Raw genomic sequence first — 24,509 nt, forward strand, 5'->3', positions numbered from 1 at the left:
CATGTTCATATGCACATGTACCACTACCATACTTCATGTTCAACATTGTATTAAACAGGTAACATGATCACATTCTTCATACTCAATATCAACCAGATACAATTTCACAATTCACTTTTCATATTTTACCATGTTCCAACACTTAACATGCCAACATATTCATGCTCAAAGTTTAACATCAACAATCCTCGATGCATCTTTCAACAACTATCACATTCCACTTCTTTCATCATTTCATCCAACAATGCACAAGATTCAAACTATAGATATCAAACTCATATGACCCAAACATACAACAGTTTCCCCCCATGTGACCGGCTTGAGATCGTAAGGGCCTTAATGCGACTTCGGGACGTCTCCCAAGTCTTTGTGGCAGCTCCAAACAACTCTCCCCGGGTTCTTTTATTTAGACTCCCTAAGTTCATTGGGTTCATTTATTAATGTACAGTAGTTATAAAAGTTACATAGTCTCCAAAATCTAATAAACGAATTATCCAAAAGGCAACAACTACCAAAACAATAACTAAGGCTCGTGATGGTATCATCTAATCCAAATATGGTGACTCTCCCATGATCGCCCCAAGCTCAATAAATGTATCACCTGTCACAATCCGCTCACCATCCCCGAATGGATCACCACAGTTTTACAAAACAACAACACGGGTCAAGATTACTCAATCAATATAAGACAACAAACATTACCACCACCGATCATCGATCTCACACAAGAATCGACTACACACCGAAGTGTGTAGCCCCGCGGACACCCATCGCAACAGTAATCCTCGCCGCCAGTGGGTGACCGCAACCCATCCCCACCTAGTCCAGCTCATCAACGAGCGAATAACAATCCCTGTCCCTTAATGTGCACATCCCCTCCCGTGACGGGTTACACGGAGGGCAAACTAGGGTGTGAAGCCACTCCCGCAAGTGACTCCACCACAATCATACACACACAGCATCACAGCTGTCACAACATCACCACCGTCACAACACGACCACACCAACACCGTCATCACAACACCCATACTCCGATGATCAGCAGATAACCACAATTACAACACAAGCACAGTCTTAAATCAATTAACAGTAACTGAGTAGGGAAACCCTACCTTTTCGCAATCCGATATGCTCTAATCAATCATATAATATGCATAGCAATTACCACATCGTCACCTACAACAATTAGAATCAACAATCAACACACATATAATGACCAAACCCTAAACCCCCAAATTAACCCAAAACAATAATTAGGGCAAAACCCTAAAAGACAACTTAATGAGACTCATGAAATCAGAGACTTACCGACATAATCGACGCAAGGCAAGATTCGTTAGACTCACGAACAATCCACGCAAATGAGAGGGAGATTTGGAGAGGATTAGAGTTACGTTGTGTAGTTTAGGTTTTGTAAAATGTTTTAGAAACTGTAAAATGAATGCGTCTCAATATAACTCTAATCCTTTCTAAATCAACCGCGGAAAATATTACCCGTCGATCGACGGATACTCGAAATTCGAGTATAGAGTATACTCGGCCGAGTATCCTCTACTCGGACGAGTATTACCCATACTCGGCCGAGTATTCCTGGGCAGTAGCCAAACAAAATACCCAAAGCACTTTACTTCGACCGAGTAGGCCATACTCGGTCGAGTACCAGCCTATAAAATCCGTAGTGTTACAATTAAGGGTTGTGATGATGGATTATTTGACGCCATTGATGTTGCTAATGAAAGCTTTCTGATTTGTTTTCAATTGATTGGATTTTTATTTTTCTTTTTTTGTTGTTTTTCTTTCTTACGGTAGAAAGATGGTTTTTTTTTTGTTTTCACACCTTTTTTTGATTTCTTCTGCAAGTTGCAATTGTTTCTTTTTTACGTATGGACCAAATCCTGTGCTCTGATGCCAGAAATGTAGAGACAGAGGAAAAGTAAGAGGTGGGCAAAATGGATTACTTCCACTTATGGTAAACACCAATTTACATAGAGTTTCTTATATAGTATCCAAAACCGACATACCCAAAAATAGATCGAATTAGCCCATAACCCATACGTCCTATTTGACCCATTAACAAAATATTAAACTACATAATTATAATTATAATACGTTTAATTAATTTTGAATCAAACTATTCAACAACATAGGTAGTGGGTAAAGTCGAAATTTTGGCTTATTTGGGATTCGGTTTACGGATATTGTTGGAGAGTCGGGTATTGTGGAGAGGAGTAGTGGTATTGGGAACCGTAGTAGTGGAGGCAGGGGATGTCGAGGAAGATGGGGCAGAGGAGGACGAAGTGGAGGTATCAGGGACACTATCAGGAACAAATTCAAAATTGTGAGGAGTAGGAGAGGAAGTGACGGGGGTGGAGGTAGGAGTGGAAGTGACGGGAGTGGTGACGGAAGGTGAAGCAGGGTCAGTGAGAACGGAAACAGAGAGGGGACACCAATCCGTGGAAGTCATAGTGTCAGAAGGAGAGGAGAGTTTGAGAAGGGTAGGATACGGAAATTGGTCTTCAATGAAGCGGACATGTCGTGAGGTATATATGCGGGATCTAATCAAATCAAGACATAGGTAAGCACTTTGTGTTTGAGAATAGCCAATAAATACGCATTGAGTGGACCGTGGGTCAAGCTTATGACGGGTATAAGGTCGTAACCAAGAAAAGCATAAACAACCAAAATTGTGTAATTTTTTGATATTAGGCTCTTGATTAAACAATATGGAATAAGGAGATCGATTTTGGAGAGTGTATGTGGGAAGACGGTTTATTAAGTAAATTGCAGTGGTGAAGGCGTAAGGCCAAAGTGTAAGGGGAAGGTGAGCGTGGGTAAGTAAAGACAAACCCGTTTCAACAATATGACGGTGACGCCTCTCAGCGAAACCATTATGTTCCGGGGTATGAGGCGATGAAGTGAGATGAGTAATGCCGTTAATGTGGATATGGTTAGTGAGTTTAACAAATTCACCTCAATTGTCGGAATAGAATTGACGAATGGGTTTACCAAAATATTTTTCAACGATTGCGCGAAATTTAAGAAAGGTGGAGGCTATGTCGTATTTTTGCTTAATCGGATAAAGCCATATATAGTGGGAAAAATGATCAACAAACACAAGATAATAGCGGAAGGATTTAGATGACACGAAAAGGGAAAACCATACATCAGAGTAAATGAGGTCGAGAGGGGCAGTGGAACGAAGAGTGAAAGTAGCAAAAGACAGTTTGTGGCTTTTATTAATATGGCAAGAAATACATTGATCGGAAACAGGAAGACTTAAATTAAATCTAGAATTAAAGAGCTGCATGATTTTGTTGGAGGGAGACCAAGCCTATGGTGCCACGACGATTGACCTGGTGAGATTTCTAGGTGTGCCTGAGGCGATGACGGAGTCCACACATACATTCCATCAATGAGTGGACCGTGAAGAAGAAGCGTTTCCGTCCGGATTTCCTTAATACAGACAGAAGAGTGTGAGAATATAGCATAGGCATTATTGTCATAACAAAATTGTGAGATGGAAAATAGTTTATGATAAATTTTAGGAATAACAAGAACGTTAGTGAAAGGAAGCGGTTTAGAGGAAGAGGGAAGAGTAAATGAACCAGTATGAGTTATCTGAAGCGGAGAACCATCATTGATATAGAGGTCATCAGGGCCTTCATACGGGGTATGAAGGGAGAGTGTATTCAAGTCATCCGTTATGTGGTGAGAGGCACCAGTGTTAATCACCCATGACCGTGGTGGTGCGGAGCCCGAGGCAGCAGCAGTATTGTCCTGTGGGCGAGGGCCACGTGGTTGACGAGTGGGAAAGACAACATCCAGGTAGGGGCGTTTAAGGTCACCACAGTCAGAAGCAACGTGACCAACGGTGTCACAAAAATGACATCGTCCTTTGTACGGATTTTTGTAGTTGGATTGAGTGGTATTAGGCAAGGTATTGATAACGGGCTTTGAGGTATATGGCTAACGGGATGGATTATTTTGATAGCGGGGTTGATAGTTGAAACGATTTTGGTAATTAGGACGATAATTGGCTGCATTGGCAGACGGAGAAAACGTGGTGGTAACGGGGGTGTTTTTGATGCGTAATTCATGTTGAATGAGTTTCTCGTGTAGCGATTCAAACGAGATTGGAGTGTCTCTCGCTCGAACTGCTTCAATGACAGATCGATACTTGTCCAGATGGAGACCGTTTAGGATCTTGTTCATGACATCATCAATGTCCATAGGGTGCTCGAGTTGAGCAAGGTCATCTGTACATGCTTTGATGGCCGTCATATACTCAGTAATAGACATATCGTCTGTATGAGTAATGTTTTCAAGATGATTTTTGATTTGAAGGCGATGCCCTCGGGATGAATTGGCGAAGGTACATGTGAGAGTCGACCACGCTTCATGGGATGTGATGTCATTGACAATGAGACCGGCAATGGGAGAGGAAAGCGTGCCAGTGAGAGCACCAAGTACCAGTTGATCTTGGCGATACCAAGTCTTGTAGGCAGGGTTGACAGTGGTGGTTGGGGCCGTGGCAGGAGGAGTCGGGTCTTGAGTGATAGTTTGTGGTGGTGTGGGGTTAGTACCATCAAGATACAAAAACAACTGGAGATCGTTCATAATGGCACGAATCTGAAAACGCCATTGGCGGAAGGTCATTGTATCCTTGAGTTGGATACAATTCGAGAAATTGACAAGGGTGAGGGGTGAGTTTGGTTCAGCGATGTTAGCCAATTGAAGTTGAGCAGCCATGGTGTGATAGGCAGAAGGAGAGGAACGTTAACCGAAGGGTCGTGTAGATGAGTCGGAGCTCACAGGAGATGCGGTTTGAAGATGATCGTGAGGATCGTTTAGACTCGTGATACCATGTAAAGAACGAATGATAGATGTAAATTATATTTCATGATTAAATCAGAGTACAAATATGAGTATTTATACAATTAGGTTAAGGAGATAAGCTAGCTAACAATATCCTAGATACAAGCTAACAACAACTACAATTAAGGGATACAATAGACAAAGTCTAAAACAACTTAAGTAAGACTAGGAGTATAAGTAGGAGTTGCTTGACTCGGTTGAGAGGTTGTTACATGTTGACTCGGTTTTATATTCCTAATAAATACTACAGTTATATGACCCCATCGTTAGCTAAGTTATTTTTATAGATTTCTGTTTGGAATGTTTCTGAATTTGGCACAAACTTGTTTTGTTATCTGTATATATTGTTTGCTTTGCTAATGTAGGAAAATGGTGTAGGGACTGGCCGATAGAGCAAGGTTTTGGGGACCATTTGGTTATTATGCTCTGATAACTTTGGTATGCGTTGTAGTTACCTCTGCTTATTATCATTTGAGTTATTACCTTATGATGATAGAATATAAGGTAACAAACTTAGTTAAAAGTTTTTTATAGTTAGTTGGAGGTTGTTAACCTATCTTTAAGTCGGTTAGATTCTTAGTATAAAAGGATGTACTACCTCATCTATTGTAACTAATCTTTCATAATATACAATTTATAAAGATTCAGAATCTCTCTAAACTCTCTCTCTCTCTCTCTCTCTCTCTCTCTCTCTCTCTCTCTCTCTCTCTCTCTCATTCTCTCCCTCTCTTAATCTTATAACATCAATCAATCATCAAACTGTAATCATGATGAACTACCAAGTTCAACATGTTATCATAGCAGGTTCATTCTGAACCTGTTTCTGCATAGCTTTCGCATACTCTTATCTTCATATATCATTTCATCTTTATCTTCTTTATCATCCTCTTCTACATATTTTTTTTAATTCAAGAAAATGGCAGTCAAAAATTCAACAACAACAGAAATTGGAATGGATGATCCACACTATATTCACCATTCTGATACATTAAGCAACAAATTGGTTGCTACTCCTTTTGATGGCACTGGTTTTAGAGGATGGAAAAGGGCGATGTTGATTGCTTTGTCAGCGAAGAATAATGTCGGTTTCATAGATGGAACTATTCCCAGACCTTCTCCAACTACTGCTACTGCACTACTTTGGAGAAGATGCAATGATACTATTCTTTCTTGGATCTTGAACAGTGTCTCTCCAGAAATTTCAAAGTCTATTCTTTTCAATAGCACTGCCAAATGAGAATGGGTTGAACTGGAAGAAAGATTTGGCCAGTCTAATGGGGCTCAGTTATATGGAGTACAGAAGAAACTCAATGATTTCTCTCAGGGAAATGATAGCATTGGAACATATTTTACCAAGTTCAATATCATCTGGGATGAAATTGATGGCATGGGCATGAATCCAGTATGTGTTTGCACTTGTGTTTGTAGTGCACAGGAGAAACAACAAAAGTTTCAAGAAGATCAAGGAGTTGTTCAATTTTTGATGAGCTTAAATGATTCTTATGCTACTATTAGAGGGACTATCTTGTTGCAGAATCCTTTACCCAAAATTACTTCTATATACAACAATCTCCTGCAGGAAGAGAGACAAAGGGAAATCCACTCCAACAACGTTCAGTTTCAACCAGATTCTGCAGCATTATATGTCAAGAATGTGAATTATAAGGGCAATAATTGGAATAATGCTTCTAACAATGCACGAAACTTCAACAAGCCCACTGGCTACAATCAGAATGCTCAGGGATATATTCATCCAGGAGGGGGAAACTATTCTCAAGATGGAAATTGTGGAAATGGTAATTTCAAGAAAAACAACAACTATGGCAACTCAAGCACCAACTACAAAGGCTCACAGAATCCAACTTTTAATAACAATGGCAACTCAAGCACCAACTACAAATGGTGTTCTTGGTTCTTATCAAAATTCAGTTGCAAGTGAAGGTTCACAGAATCCAACTTTTAATAACAATCAGAATCAGAATATGCAAGCTGCAGGATTTAGCAACACTCAGAATCAACATCAAAATGGGAATACTGTTGGTCCTGCTTCTGCAGCAAACTTTGCTGGTAATGTTCAATCTAATCCTTTTAATGCATTTATAAATTCCTGGGTTCTTGATACTAGAGCTAGTGATCATATGTGTTTTAACAAAGCTTTATTCTCTGAGTTTAGACATCTAGACAAACCATACAGTATTTCTTTGCCTAATGGTCAAATAGTATATATTGATACCATAGGTTCTGTTCCCATCACCCATGGTTTTACCTTGGAAAATGTTTTGTATGTTCCTTTCTTTAAGATCAACATGATCTCAATTTTGCTGAGTTGTCTAAAACACTTCATTCTGCAGAAATACTTGATGTTGCTCCTGAGAGAGACTCTAATAAACACAGTCTTAATTCTATAGTGACTCATGTTACTAGTGATATTTGGCACCATAGATTAGGCCACTTACCTTTATACAAACTAAAACAGTTGCAAATTTGTAATGTGAATGATTATCAATGTATTTTTTCTTCTTATTCTATTTGTACTAAGGATAGACAGCATAAACTGTCTTTTCAGCTAAGTGATTCCGTATCTTTTGCACCATTTGATTTAATTCACATTGACCTATGGGGTCCATATCATACTCAAACTTATAATGGATATAAGTACTTTCTTACCATTGTTGATGATTTCAGTAGGTGTACTTGGACTCATCTGTTATCTTGTAAAAGCAATGCATTTGTGTTCATACACTACTACAAATACAGGCAACTACAACGGCCCTTTAACAAAGCTTATTCACGAAAATCATCAAAACACGTTGAAGAATTGATGCCGCGAATTTTACCAAACTTAATTTCAACGGTTCTGTGTCGTTAACCGTTGTTATTGGTTTTAACAACGGGTCATACTTGAAAAACCGTTGTTAATATAAAAACTAATAACAACGGTTGAATCTGTAATACATTTTAACCGTTGTTAATAATTTGGCGCAAAATTAGTGAAAAATAATTACAACGGTTTGTTTAGAACCCGTTTTTAATACTTTTTAACAACGGCTGTAGACTCAATAACCGTTGTTATTAATGTTATGAAAATCTTAAAAATAACAGATTGCTTTATTCTGCTATACGCTACAAAACACAAACACAAGCTAATACTGCTACTATATCATCCTCCATTCCTCCCTGATCGTCTCTCTGTCTTCATCTCCGTCACTGTTGTCACCTTATTCTCTCCCTCATCGTGTTTATCAATCAGGTATATATATGTTTCTTAGCAACGCTTATAGATATAGGATTTTTTGGGTTATTATCTAATGTGTTGATAATTTAGCTTAATTGCTTTCCTGAATTTCGTTTATTTGTTTGCTTATTATTGTATTTTCTGAATTAGTTATCTATTATTATGAATGTAGAATAATGACTCGAACTTGGATGATTGATGCAAATATGAGTGACCGCACCTACAAGGATGGTTTAGCTGAATTTTATGAATTCGTTTCGAACAATTTGAAAGGTTCTTCTAGTATTGCATGTCCTTGTGAAAGATGTGGTAATATTAGCTATATGGCTTTTCCGGACGTTAAAATACACCTAGAAAAGTGGAGATTTAGTCGATCCTATACACGTTGGATTTTTCATGGGGAATCATTAGAGGAAGAGAATAACTCTGAAGAAGATGATGTTGAGGTACACGAAAGGCTAACTGATGATCCTGAGTTTGCCGAGGTTTTTGAGTTGGAAGAGTTGGAAGTAGAGAAGTTGAATGTTGGGTCTATAGATAATGAAGAGAATGATGATGAGTCGATTGCTTTTGAAGATGTAGGTGATAACACTAGTAATTGGGATGACCTTAACAACATGTTTGAGAAGTTGTGTGAGTCTGAAGCACCTTTGTATCCTGGTTGTAAGTTCACAAAAATGTCGGCTGTGGTGAAGTTGTATAATATCAAGGGGGCAAATGGGGTGAGTGACACGTATTCCACTAGTTTTTTAGCCTTGATAAAGGAGTTGCTTCCTGATGGTAATGTTCTACCTGTTAAGACATATGAGGCGAAAAAACTAATAAGAGGAGTGGGTATGAAATATGAGAAAATACATGCATGTCCAAATGATTGCATATTGTATCGGAAATTATATCAAAACTTAACCAATTGCCCTAAATGTTTGGAGTGGCATTATAAGGATAAGGAAGGGATCCCGGCTAAGGTGTTGTGGTATTTTCCATTGATACCAAGAGTCATAAGGATTTATGCGAATCCCGATGATTCAAAAATGTTAACTTGGCATGAAACAGGAAGAATAAATGATGGAAAGCTAAGACACCCGACATATGGTATGCAATGGAAATCGTTCGACGCTAAGTATCCCGAGTTCGGCAATGAACCTAGAAACTTACGTCTAGCGCTGTCCACTGATGGAATGAACCCACACGGAAACATGAGTAGCCAACATAGTACTTGGCCAGTAGTGTTGGCTATTTATAACTTACCTCCATATGTGTGCATGAAAATAAAGTATTTGATGTTGTCGTTGTTAATTTCCGACCCTAAACAACCTGGAAATAATGTAGATGTATATTTGGAACCTCTTCTAGATGATTTGCGGTTGTTGTGGGATAGTGGGATAGAAGTATTTGATGCATATAAGAACGAAACTTTCAATTTGAGAGCGATGTTATTGTGTACAATATCTGACTATCCGTCTAATGGCGACCTTTCTGGGCACACAGTTCATGGGAAAGAGGCTTGTCCATTGTGTGGGGAGGATATCGAGTCTGAATACTTGAAGTCTTCTCGTAAGTATGTGTATATGGGAAATAGGAGGTTCTTGTATCATGACCATTGTTATCGCAAGATGCAGAAAACATTCAATGGAAGACAAGAACTTCATCAACCTCCTAGAATTTTGAGTGGGCATGAAGTTTATCAGAAAGTAAAGCAGATTGAGATAGATTATGGGAAGAAGAGCGGCTCTAAATTGTCTACTCGTGGGTATAAGAAAAGATCCATATTGTTTGATAAACTTCCATATTGGCCTGACCTGGAGGTCAGACATTGCCTCGATTTCATGCACATTGAGAAAAATGTCTGTGATAATATTTTTAATACCCTTCTGAATGTTCCTGGTAAAACAAAGGATAACGCCGCAGCTAGGGAAGATATGAAAATGATGGGTATTAGGCTAGAGTTTGCACCACAGAAGAGAGGTAATCGTACATTTTTACCGCCAGCAGCTTATACCCTTTCACGGAATGAGAAAAAAGAGTTATGTGCATGCTTGAATGGAATTAAATTGCCACATGGTTATTCGTCGAACATCAAAAGCCTAGTGTCGATGCAAGACCTAAAACTCACCGGGTTAAAGTCACATGATTGTCACACTTTGATGCAACAATTACTACCTGTGGCTATTCGTTCCATTTTACCTGAAAAGGTAAGATATGCTATAACTAGATTCTGTCTCTTCTTCCAGTCCATATGCGAGAAAGTCATCGATCCCGATGACGCGGATTCATTGCAGGACCTCGTTGTAACCTCTCTTTGTCAGTTGGAAATGTATTTTCCACCCTCTTTCTTCACTATCATGATTCATCTGACCATTCACTTGGTTAGGGAGATTTTGTACCTTGGGCCCATGTACTTGAGATACCAGTATCCTTTCGAAAGATTGATGAAAGTCTAGAAGGACTATACATCTAATCGGTATTGTCCGGAAGGTTGTATTGCTGAACGCGCTATTTTAGACGAAGCTCTTTCATATTGTTATGCTTATCTCTCCCCTGAGGAGTTGATTGGCGTTCCTAAGAATCGTCATAGTGACTGGATGACCGGAAAAGGTATTAGGGGCCGGGTTGAAAAAATTGTGACACGTGAAATATTGCATTTAGCACACACGTATGTGCTAAACAACGAAGATGAGGTGCAACCTTATATTCAACAACACAAAGATGAGCTCAAATACGATCACCCAAACAAGACCGAGAAGTGGATTGCGAACGAGCATACGAAGACGTTTGCAGAGTGGTTTAGGAATATTGTCTTAGAGTGTACGGATGAAACTGGTGATGACATCTCTCCTAGGTTACTACGTCTTGGTTTAGGTCCAAATGCCAGGGTCACCTTTTACAACAGTTTTGCCATTAATGGATATACTTTTTACACCCGCGAGCAAGATGAGTTGAGCACAATGCAAAATAGTGGTGTGAGTTCTGAATTTGAGGCAATGCACTTTGCTACTTCAAAAGATAAAAAGCCTATTTGGGGAAAATGCCTTTATTATGGTGTTATTCAAGAAATATTGGTACTAGATTACATTGATTTCACAATGCCTTTGTTTCGATGTAACTGGGTTGATAACAACATCCATTGTGTCCGAAAGGATAAGATGGGATTTACGTTGGTCAATCTGGGTAAGGTTGGCAATAATAAGGATGATTCTTTCATAATGGCATCCCAAGCTAAACAAGTGTTCTATGTCACCGATCCTATGGATAAGAAGTGGTCTGTTGTACTGTCTATAAGGAGTAGAAGGAGTAGTCCATCTGATAATGGTGATGATGATCAAGATGTCGTTTTTGAGGGAATGGATCACTCTATCACTATCTTATTTCGACGATGTTGACACTGGTCATGAGGACACTGAAAGCATCTATATGCGTGATGACCATGGTGAAGGTATTTGGGTTAACGAAGAAACTATGACATCCAAGAAACGTCCCCGATCCTGAGATAGTTCATCAGGACACAGTGATATGAACGACCAACATTTTGTGTTATTTTCAGACCAATAATTTGATGGTTTAATTTATTGGTAAATCAATAATGGTCATTGTTAAATAAAAATTCCCAAATTTGCATGGCATGGTAAATCCTGTAGCTTAGATATACAGTATGCATGCATGCTGGTGTTGTCTTATTTTCTTGATCTTATTATTAGATGTGGATGCTGGTGTTGAAATTGATGAATAATGTTGCGGATATGGTGCTTATTACATTAAAGTATGTATTGTTACAGGTTTGGACTGTAATGGAATTATAGTAATTTAAAAAAAAAAAAAAAGGTTCAACAATAACAACGGTTATATTTAAATTACCCGTTGTTAATACCCTTCAACAACGGTTATAGTTACACTACCCGTTGTGAAAACTTTCAACAACGGTTGTAGTACCCCTACCCGTTGTCATTGATTTTTTTGACATATTTCATTTTGGCGCAAATTGGGTGAAAATATATTACAACGGGTATATTTTAACCGTTGTAATAAAGTTTTGACAACGGTTGAATTTTATTGACCCGTTGTTATTAACATATAACAACGGTTTTGCTTTGAGAACCCGTTATCAATAGTTTGTCTTAATAAAAAACTAATTTACAAACACATACAACATACCATACACAAACACACACAACACCAGTTCAACCATTGGTATCCTGAGTTTATTCTTCTCTCTTCCTCACTTTCTACATTCTCGTCGCCGGCCGTCGCCCAGTTTCCGACGCCCAGATTCCATTGCCTTCCCTCATCATCCTGCTCGTTCTCTTTATCATCATCATCATCAGGTATGTTCACTTTAGTTTTGTGTTTCGTCATTAGGGTTTTAAGACGATCATCTTTTTCCTTTTTCATGCATCTGTTTGTTTTTCGTCTTCTTTGTTATCGTTATCATCCCGCATCATCTACTTCACTCCTCTTATTAGGGTTTAAGATTTTAGAAGCTCAATCTGTTGTTTTAAATTTTCATTCCTATTAGGGTTTAGGGTTTTAGATAATACTCTGCATGTACGTTGTTAAGTTGTTCATTTCCTATATCATTCATATTTGGGTTTTAGGATTATCATGGGTGAAAAACGGAAAAGAAGTCAAAAGAATAATAAGCCTGGGGATAATAAGCCTGGTGAGAGGGGTGCTACGAAGTGCCCGAAAGCCCTTGCAGCTATCGCCGCTAAAGACCCGATGGAAATAACATGGAGCTCGAAGGGTTTCCCTCTTTCCAAATGCGGGTTTTTATCCAGTTGGATTGGATGTTGCACAAGACAGTTTGTGCCTATCCATTTAGATGATGTTAGAACTTTGAATCCAAAATTGGCGGAGTTATACTTGGCTCGTGTAAAGGAAGCCTTTATTATACCCGATGAAAGCCATGATAAGTATTTAATGCATAAGGCGGCGGATGTCCACACGCAAAGGGAGGTGTGACGTTGCTAGGGTTTGGTTGTATGTGGACAAAGCAACGGGGAGATGCGTAAGAGCCCACCGGCAAACAAGTGTCCCACCATCAATCAGGAACAATGGGATCTTTTCAAAGAGATGAGAACTACGAGAAGTTTCGAGTTAAATATCCTCGCCTTTTAACGATTTACCTATCATTTTTTAATTAATGAGTCCTTTATATAATCTTTTTATTATCTCATCTACTTGCGCTTTTATATAATTATTTGAAAGCCGTTAGCGAAGAAATCGTGCTAACATTTCATGCAAGAAGGGGAAATGGTATGGTTCTCGGGCGATTCTGAAAAGATAGAAGAGAACCTCGTAAGTAGCATGCATTATTCCCTTGTGAGACTTTATTTTTTTAATCACACTTGGACTTGCATTGATACACATTTACATGTATAAATGTTACCATGTTAATGTGTAGGTGGCAAAGAGAGTGACCAACTTGGATCGGCATGTAACTTATAAAGAAGGGCACACGCCTAAAGGATCCCGGTCGTCGCGTGACAAATATGATGAGGAAGTGTTGGCCAATATAGTAAGAATTATTTTATTAAGACGAGTTCATTACTAACTTTACTATTTTAGTCACAAATATAATTTGAAGTTTATTTAATATATTATAGGACAACGTATTGAAAGAGGTAGAAGAAGGAAAATTCACTCCCGGTGGCCGTAATGACGTTCTTCTTGCTAGAGCGATCGGCCGACCAACATCCGGTCGTTTGAGAGGCGTCCCGTTACGAGGTTGAGTAACGAAATATTATGGGACAACTGCCCCGATAAAGAAGAAAAGGAAGACTAAGTCTGAGAAGGCTGACATGGTACCATTTATTCTATTATTTTCATTTAAGTTCAATTCACATGTTATTGTTGGGATAAAAATTGTCTGAAACATTACATTCTTGGCACGCAACTTGATTAATGGCATCCGTACTACTAAAGTTGAATGCTTTGAGGCAAGCTTTCAAAGAAGAAGTGAAGATGATGGAGGATGTCATTTACAAAGGGGGTAATAAGGTACAACAGATTGGTCAAGAGGCCGCTACTACCTTGGCAATACATGAGAAGGAAGTATCGGTCAACGAGATTGAAAGATCAGTACCTAATGCTTCTGAAGTTGTAACAACTAAAGCCGATCAGTACCTAATACTTCCTTTTTTCTTTTTTTTTTTTTTGGGGTAAGATCGGGGTGTGTTCCCCCCCTCTAATGCTATAACTTCCGACATCGTGCCATTGGTTAATTTTATTAGGTAAATAATGGGTCCAAAAAGGAGATGCAACTTGAGAAGACGGTGATGGAAAACGAAGATACATCCCCTTCGAGTCGTTCCTGTTTTTTCAGTTGGTATGCATGAAGTGTTTAATTAGTTAAATTTATATGAATTCTATTAAATTTTGGGATATAATAATGTATGTGTATATTCTTCAGGCCGTAAACAAGAGGCCATTTATTCTTGCTGACCCTAAATTCGAAAATCCATATGTGCGTGTTGGCCGGTGTCTCGTAGAAATGCACACCAAATCAGCAGCGGTAACTGTAGTAGTTCATGGCGAAAAACTTTTGCCGAATCATAGAAAAGTAGAGATAACTACGTCTTTCCAGGACCATGAAAACTTTCAACCGCTGTCCCGATTCGTGACGACATTACCATTCTCGGGAGATGCGGTTGGGAGTTTCATCCAATGGCTGAAACTCACATCTACTTGCTCGGTCGTCTCACCTTCGGCAGCGATTAAAGCAGGGTTCAAGAAATACCTTTATATATATGTTACATTTTTAATTGTTGAATGTTTTTATATGTTAAATTTATATGTTATTTTTTTTTTGTAGGGAATAAAAAAGCTGGCTTTGGCGGATAAGCCTAATGTCTGGGGACTTGATGAGGTATTTAATTAACTTCTCCATTTTTATGAAAATAAACCTCCCTTTAATTTTTTTTGTTTCTGTATTTCTAAAAAGCATGGAAATGTTTTGTATGTAGGGAACAAAAAAGCCGGCTAAGGCGGATAAGCCTAAGTCCCCGGACATGCCAACTACCTCGACCAGACAACAACTTGATGAGGTATTTAATTAACTTCTCCATTTTTATAAAAACCTCGCCCCCTTATATTTTGTCTGTATTTCTAAAAAGCATGCATGGTAATTTTGTGTAGGGGACAAAAAAGACTGATAAGCCTAAGTCCCCAGTCATACCTGCTACTACTACCTCATCATTGAAAGAGCAGGTTGATGAGGTATTTAGTTAAGTACGCTTTTATTTTTATTACTCCAACTAGGATATGTTACCTTTGGATTTTTTTATTATTTTAATTATCTACATGTGTAGGCTGGTGGTAGTAGCACAAAATCATAGAATCATTATTTCCCCGACCTGAAAGAAGTTAGGAGTTTAAACGACACACAATATTCTGGGAAGGATTACATGCAAAAAGTAAGAACGGTGACGATGAGGAAACTGCATGAGGAGGCTAGCCGTCGTATAGCCACCGAGCAATTGATAGTTAATCCGCTCGAGGAGGATATTCTAGGGGTTGAGCGGGAAGCACTTATGTCATGGGATATTGAAGAAACCCAATTTGATTAAGCTAGTGTTGATGATGCCTTAAGACAAATTAATATCATTTGTTTTTTAATTGTGTGCCTCTTAAGTTTAACCATGTAGCATGAAGCTCCAATTGTCAATTCAAGGTTATCAAGAATGTCATCATGAAGATCAAAGATGAAGATAGTCATTAGTGCTAATGTCATGTGTTATAAGGTGATCGTTTAACACGAATTTACGTTTAGATGCAAAAACAACAGTTGAGTCAACAGTTAATTAAGGCTCGTCTTTGAAAGAAATATTTCGAAAATATTTGAATCTTTGTTAAAGTGCTTTCAACTTTCACAAATGTTTTCTGGAATTATTTTGAAGTCTTTTAAAGAATATAGAGCTTTCAATGACTTGCTAAGGAGTTTGCTTGCACAATAAGACACTCACTATAAATGGGTTGTTTGCTTTTACATTTATGGAAATGTTTATGGTTCCCATAAACACAACCATTTATGCTTGTTTCTTGTTGAAAACCCAGCCTATTTTTGTGTGTGTGCACAATCTGATTTCTTGCAATCTTAGGCACCAATTTCTTGAGGAAGAATACTCGGTTGCTTGGTGAAGAAGTCGGATGGCTTTGCATGTTGCCCAAGCAAACTACTTACATTATTTTAATCACTTGTGCTTATGAGTGTAAGATATTTTAATGTAAAGTATACTACTTGAACATTATAAATAGCTTGCTTAATTCAATTTTACAAGTGTGCAACAAACGAGTTTTAAACTGAAAAAGACTTAAGCTTTCAATCGAGTAAATTAACTTTGCAAAACCATTTATCATTTTCAAATCTTTGAATCTTTTGCAAGTTTGTTTATTTATCTTTTGAGTCTTTTACTTGAGTTTGTTGTTGCACCTAGTCGTTTTAGTCGTGTTCAAGGATCCCGTGTTTTGTACTTAAACTTTATCTCCTCCGTTCAATTGAGTGAACAACATTGAGATAAGTGGTCTTGTAACAAACGGGTAGAACCAAAAAGTCTTAGAATAGAGTTATCCTTAAGCACGAAGTCTTCGAAGCGGAGTAGCTTTTGAGCATGAAGTCTTTCGGTGGAGTAGCCCAAAGCAAGAGTCTTATTGCGGAGTAGCTTTAAGCAAGGAGTCTTTCGGCGGAGTAGCCCAAAGCAAAAGTCTTGGAAGCGGAGTAGCTTTTAAGCATTAGCAACCGGAGTAGGTTGGGGAGTTGTTTTATTATTCGGGTTGGTCTTAGTTTGTATGAGTTTACTTCTGAGACGTTTAATAAAATAGCGCTGGACGTAGGTCGCGGAGTAGTGACCGAACCAGTTTTTAAAAACATCGTTAGTCGTGTCTATTTCGTTTTATTTCCGCTGCACACTCTACTCACGTTTTTATCTACGAATCAATCGTTGAGTACATCAGTAACCCTTGCTTTGAATCGTTGTTGAATACTTCTAACTCTCTAGTTCTAAGTATCGACTCCTCCTTTCATCTAAGCATTGTTTAAAGTGTTTAAGAGTTTTTAAAGAAGCTTTCATTAAGCTTAAATTTTAAATAGACACCTAATTCACCCCCTCCCCCTCTTAGGTGCCCTCGTCCTCGACTCTTCAATTGGTATCGAGCCTTGTGCTCTTGATAATCGGTTAACTACCAAAGAGTTGATCCTATAGTCATGGACGGGAAACATACTAAGTACCCTATCTTCAAAAGGGATAACTACTCCTGGTGGAAGCACCGTATAGAACACTACGTCAAAAGTACGGATTATGAGTGTCGGGTCATTATTCAAAAGGGTCCCCTTGCTATAACGATTCATCGACTCACGATGGGAACAAAGTCTGCGTGAAAAGTGAGGAAAGTTATGTCGAGGCTGACTATCGTAAAGTCGAGAAAAATTCTAAAGCCATGTCCATTCTTCAATATGGCATCGGTGAACAAGATATCAATCGCATCTCCGGATGTACCTCGGCTAAAGAGATTTGGGACACGTTAAATCTTGCTTATGAAGGAACGTCCCAAGTCAACAAGCATCGTATTGACCTTCTCATGCAACAATATGAGATGTTCAATATGATGAAAGATGAGTCAATTAATTGTCTTTCTTCTCGCTTTTCTAGTATTGTTAATGAACTTAAAGGTCTAGGTAGAGCGTTTGAATCCGAGGATATAGTCCGAAAGATCCTTCGCAGCCTAAGTGATAAATGGCAACCGAAGGTCACGGCTATTGAGGAGGCTAAAGATCTTTCCAAGTTGTCCCTCAATGGGCTAATGGGTTCACTCATGGCACACGAGTTAAGTCTCGCAAAGCGCTCGGGTGAAAGTTCCAAAGCTAGAGATTTCGCTCTCAAATCAACCTCAAGTGATGAGGAAGATGATGGAGATGACGAGCAAGTCATGTACTCACGTAACATGGCGGATATGATCAATAGTCACAATCCTAAGAAGTTCAACAATACTAACAAAAAACGTTTTCAAAAGAAGAGATCTTATTCCACGGTGGCTTGTTTCAAATGTGGTGAGAAAGGTCACCTTATCAAAGATTGCCCCAAGTGGAATGAGTTCAAATCTAGAGAAAAACGAGATTTTGCAAAAAAAGATTTTAAGCATAAAGTCATGTCTGCAATATGGGGTGTATCTGATTCCGATGAGGATGAAGTCCTTGAGGAAGAATTAGATGCCAAAGTTTGTATGACAACTCGTCTTGATCTTGACGGACCCAAGTCTTCAAAGAAAGAATCCGCACTCTGTCTTATGGCGCACTCCGACGACTCCAGCGATTACTCCGACACCGAGGTAATGAATATCAAGAACAAGGTGAGAACTCTTTCTAAAGAAAAGCTTTGTTTGATGTTTGATGATGTACTTGACAAGAGTCTTGCTAAAAACGATAAACTCTATGACTTGCAAACTCAAACCGAGGAAATTCTTTGAAGAAAATGTTGGTCTTAGAGAGTGTCTAGACGAGATAAAAGAAAGTAACATCATTCCATCACTCGAAAAAAGAAATTAAAAATTGAGGAAAGAAAACCTTGTTCTCACGAATATTGCTAGCTTGTCAAAAGCAACAGATTGCCTCAACTTTGTTTTTACGATGTTGAAAAAGAAAACGAGTCTTTAATTATTCAAGTTGATATTTTGATTAAAGAACGAGACTCACCGCTAATGACCTTACCTCGTGTCGACATGATAATAAGAAACTTGAAGAAATTGCTATGTTGCTTAGTGATGAATGTAGTCATGCTAAATCCGCTTTCGACAAAGTAGGCAAACTAAATCTTGACCATCTTGCTAAAATTGAAACTTTGACCAAAGAGTTGCATGATGCTAAAGAGTTTTACAGGAAATGGGAAGGTAGCCAAAACATTTTAGACTCCCTCATAAATCGATCCCAAAAATCAAGAGAAAGTGGACTTGGTTTCAAAGTGATTCGATGAATCAGAACTTGAAAACCAGAACCAAGCAAGACTGATTTTCGAAGGAGAAAATATGCAGGCCTTCCTGAGTATATTGTTTGCAACTTTTGTGGTAAGACTGGTCATGACTTTAATGGTTGTCCTAATCGATTAAGCGACTTAAATAAGAACATCAAGGTTGCTAAAAAGGAGTGGGTTCGCAAAGACTTGATTAACAATGCAACTCACAAAAAGGGATCCAAATTCGTTTGGATTCCTAAACTAACCTCTTGATTTCTTATAGGCATTAGTGAGAGGCAGCAGCAATTGGTACTTGAACAGTGGATGTTCACGTCATATGACGGGAAGTAGAAACCAATTTCTCTCACTAGAAGCCTACAATGGTGGCACCGTGACGTTTGGTGACAATAAGAAAGGTGAAATTATTGCAACCGGGAAGGTTGGTAAGTCATCGTCACAATGTGTCGACAAAGTGTTGCTTGTCAAAGGTTTGAAGCATAATCTCCTTAGCATATCTCAAATGTGTGATAATGGTAATATCGTTGAATTTCGTGCTAGTGAATGTCGTGTCTTAGATGGTAATACAAGGGAAGTTGTTCTTGAAGGAAAACGTGTTAAAGATGTTTACTTAACTAATCTTTTTGCATTGTCCAGTCGTACCATGTCTTGTATGAGTGCTTTGAAAAAGAACGACCCATGGCTTTGGCATAAGAGATTAGGTCACGTAAATGCTAGAACATTGAACACCCTTAAGCGACTTGACTTAGTCGACGGCATTCCTAATATGAAATTTGACTTTAATATTTTGTGTGATGATTGTGCTAAGGGGAAGCAAGTAAGAAGCTCCTTTAAATCCAAAAAGTTCGTTAGTACATCTAAACCTCTTGAGTTACTTCATATTGATTTATGTGATCCTATGCGTGTTAGAAGTAAAGGAGGTAGTCGTTTCTTATGTGTGATTGTTGACGATTTCTCACGATTCGTTTGGCTTCTCTATTTAAGTTCTAAAGATGAAGTATTTGATGAATTTTTAATTTGGTTGAAAAAGGTCCAAAACAAGTTTGATAAAAAGCTCATATCTTTGAGATCCGACCATGGAACCGAATTTGAAAATTCCTCATTTATTACTTATTGTGATGAGCACGGTATTAGCCATAACTTTTCCGCGCGTGCTACACCTCAACAAAACGGGGTTGTAGAGCGTATGTGTAACACCTGCGAATTTCCCATTTTGACATTTGAAATTTATTAAACCGTTTGATTGCTTTATTTTATATTTTTGAATTATTCAAATTTAATAATTTTATTTCAAATAAGATTTCTATAAAAGTAATATTTTAAAGCTCATTATATAAAGATACGTATTTTCGGTCGGACAATAATAATGACTGTAATAATAATAATAATTCGCGTCTTGAATTCCGTCTAGCAATAGACCGTCACATTTTCATCTTGAGGCTAATTTATTCGGACTAATCCGATTCCTACTACACATACTTACACTCACCTCGTCTCTAACTTAAAATATATTATTATTATTATTATTATTATTATTATTATTATTATTATTATTATTATTATTATTATTATTATTATTATTATTATTATTATTATTATTATTATTATTATTATTATTATTATTATTATTATTATTATTATTATTATTATTATTATTATTATTATTATTATTATTATTATTATTATTATTATTATTATTATTATTATTATTATTATTATTATTATTATTATTATTATTATTATTATTATTAATACCTCCCGTCCCCACCCCTTGTTTTTCCCCTTTCTTTTTCGATGGGATTAGCAACAAGCAGTAAGAGCAACCCAACCCAGAAACAACAAAACACCATTTAAATCCTCCACCTTCGACCCGAGATCCCGACTTCGTTTCTCAACCTTTTTCCTTATTTCTTGCTCCATTCTCTTCCTTACTTCCTCCTTCATCTTTCAAGGTAATAAAGTATTGTTTTTTTGGTGATTTCAGTTTGACCCGTCCCTTGAAAGATCTGATTTTTTTAGCTCTTTTATCTCGTTTTATTTCCGCTAGTTGAAGAAACAGAAGACCCGGTGGGAGGCTCGTACTTCTTAGTCGTTTTCCTCGGAGTTTTGAAGGGCAAAAAGGTAACGGTGATAGGTTACTCGACAAAGTGTCGAAATTTTGTCTTATATGTCGTTTTTCATGTCCTTAAGTGTTAAAGATTGGTTCTTTACGCTTTTCTCATTTGTATGCTTAAATTTATCGTGTTAAATTCCGTCTTAAACCTTGTCTCATTGGTGTTGGAATATAGCTTAATTGGGTCTTCTTACCTGGTGATTAAATTGATACGTAGCTTAAAAGAACTTTGGTAGTCAGTGGCTAAATGTGGTTGAAAAATTGTACAATTAATTATGATTTTTATTGGTCAAAGACGTAAAATCGATTGCCTGTTTTTAAAAGAAACAATCAATGTAGGTTATAGCGTAGCAAATGGCCATATTCCAGGTTGTATCAAATGAATGCAAGTAGCTCATTTGGACTTTGTTAAAACGCGAGTAAAAGGGAGTTGTGAGACGGTTTTGTGCTCGTTTTTTGTCTATGTTTGGTTAATGGTTCGAGCCAATTTTCTTATTTCCGTCTCAAGTGCATATCCATGTAAGAATTGGGTCATTTGTATGGGAAAGATTTCATCTTTTGTATGCTTAAAAATTCGTCTTAAGATGGGTTCAAACTGTGGTTTTGGTCGAATAAGGGGTTGTGTCGAGTCGCGTTTGGGGCTGTTTTTAGACGGGTTTCAAACTTGGGTTTGAGCCAATTTTTTTTTACGTCCGTCGCAAGTGTATATGCAAGTATGATATGGTTCATTTGTATGGTTTTTCCGTCTCAAAATGATGAGGAAATGGACTGATTTATGGGCTAACAATGGTCTGTTACGGCCTAGCTGGTTGGCATAGTGGAGTTAGGTTGTGTGCTTGGCTTTGAGCCTCTGGGTTTTTCATGTCATCATTACCCCCTTTGATTGTTTCACGTTAATCCTCCGGATTGCTGGAACTTACGAGGCTAGTTTCTATCCAATGAGCCTTAAGAGAATAGCACACCATTTGGCCAAGGAGACCATGTAAGCGTGGTATTCTATAGTTGTGAAAAACAAGTAAAAGTTGTGACAATTATCTTGGTTATGCCTGTCAAAAGGAAGGGTCATAATGGTTTATGAACATAAGACAAGACAGTAGTTGATGAATATGGTTTACATGTTTTAATTATTTAAATTTCCGTCTTGTGTTTTATAAAATGCAACCCGTTAAAGCATTGTTCATTTATATATCCCCATTTCATGTTTTATAATTCTAGAATCTCATTACTTAACTATTTAAATAACCGTCTCGTATTCTACATAACGTAATTCATTAACATCACTCTTTACACATTTATTCGATTGGGTTTGACTTATTAAGTTAATTGAACTTATCTCATTAATGTGGTTGAACTTGCCTTATTAATTTAGTTGGACCCGTCTATCTTAAATTGTCGAGCTTATTATGATTTAATTGTTGGACTCTTTTAGTCTTATTTGTCGTGCTTCACATGGTCTAATAGTTGGATTTTGAATGACTATGTATTTGGGCCTCTCATAGCTTATTTGTTGGATTTACAAAGGGGTCATTTGAGTTGGCCACATTTTATTCCGTATATTTACTATAATTCTCACATGACGTAAATTATTCATTATCACTTATTATATTTTATTTAACCGGCATGTTAAATTATAAAATGGAACATTCATTAATATAATACAAGTATGAGATATTTATTATAAGCACTTGTAAGAGTCACATTCTTGATAATGCCTTGTATTGTTCTGTTGTGAGAATCTTGGTCCTATCGAATACTAGGGGTGAGATATAAGCCCTCTAGTTGCGATATGATCGTCGGGATTGACGCTCCCATCCGCACTCATGGTGAGATGCAAGCCATGAGTATGAATGTGACATTAATGGTCCCTTGTCATGTGATGTTTGCATGATCATTCTTACTCTTATTGTGACTCAAGTGTGACGTTTTACATTGTGTGACTACTTGACATTCTTTATTTACCCCTTTCGGACCTTTGGTTACGAGTGTGTGCCATGTTTCCGGATTGGGTTATCTTTCCTCTTTCGGACCTTTGGTTACGGGTGTGTGCCGTGTTTCCGAATTAGGATATCCTTCCGCCTTTCTTCGGACCTTTGGTTACGGGTGTGTGCCATGTTTCCTATTAGAGGTTACTCGACCTTTGGTTACGAGTGTTTGCCATGTTTCGAGTCTTGGATACGATTGGTATATCGTTTGTCGAATCGGGTGACGTCCATCCCGAGAGTCTGGATCCAGGTTTAGACTAGGACCGTATTATGATCGTCGTCCTACCAAGAGGTTGGAGTCTAAATGGTTGTCTTGTGAGTTCATACTAAGTATATGTCTTACACTTGTTGAGTCGTGTCAATATGAGTTGGTTGACTTGATTGTTCTATGCCCTTGATCGCATGTTTATTCTATCGTATCATGCCTATTTCATTAAGGAAGTATTATGCCTATCTCATCTTGATTATTCATTTTATCACCTTGTTCTTTACTGTTCACATATGATGCATGATTAATATGTTTAATTAAGTGTTTGTTAAGACGTGTGGGCTAGCGAGAACTAACCCTTGAACCTTAGTTTCTAGTTTAGAAACCCTTTATTTGTTTATTCGTGGGATATCTTTTCCCCGCTTTTCTAGACTTGGGTTGTAGTAACCTATATTTGTCTATTTTAGTATTTGTTTCTTTTAGTTCTGGCACCCGCGCATTAATCTTTAACTAGTAATCTAAAAGTTTTTTTAAAATCTCACAATTTCCGCTTTAATTTATTATTTTTGTTTTCCGCGTTATCGCGGGGTGTCACAGTATGAACCGTACACTTGAAAACATGGCTAGGACTATGCTCATTAGTAGTAAGTTGCCAAAGAATTTTTGGGCCGAAGCCGTCAACACATCATGTCACATTTATAACCGTGTTATGATCCGAAAAATGCTTAACAAAACACCCTACGAGTTGCTTAAAGGAAGAAAGCCTAATTTATCCTATTTGAAATGCTTTGGAAGCAAATGTTTTGTTCACAACAATGGAAAGGATAATTTGGGTAAATTCGATGCTCGTAGTTATGAGGCCGTATTTGTTGGTTATTCGGATCGTAGCAAGGCTTATAAAGTGTATAATAAATGAACCATGAAAATGGAAGAAAGTGTGCATGTCATATTTGATGAGTCTAGTCTTTTTCATTCTAATACACAGGAAGAGGATGATGAAGATGGTGAGGAATATGAGCTTGGAATGATCCGACATGACATGGATGATGTACACGAGGAGAACGAAAAAGAGGAGCAGAATCAACAGTCGGATCAACTGTTGATTGAAGGAACTGGCCAAGAGACAGGGGGAACAGAACCA

The 24,509-nt window shown here is 37.8% G+C and overlaps 1 pseudogene; it reads left to right on the plus strand.

Annotated features, from left to right (window-relative positions):
- The window catches only part of LOC141629325 (uncharacterized), a 68,155-nt pseudogene that overhangs the window by 12,960 nt on the left and 30,686 nt on the right, over nucleotides 1-24,509 (plus strand).

Source organism: Silene latifolia, chromosome Y (genome assembly GCF_048544455.1).
Source record: "Silene latifolia isolate original U9 population chromosome Y, ASM4854445v1, whole genome shotgun sequence".
In the NCBI taxonomy this organism is placed as follows: Eukaryota; Viridiplantae; Streptophyta; class Magnoliopsida; order Caryophyllales; family Caryophyllaceae; genus Silene; species Silene latifolia.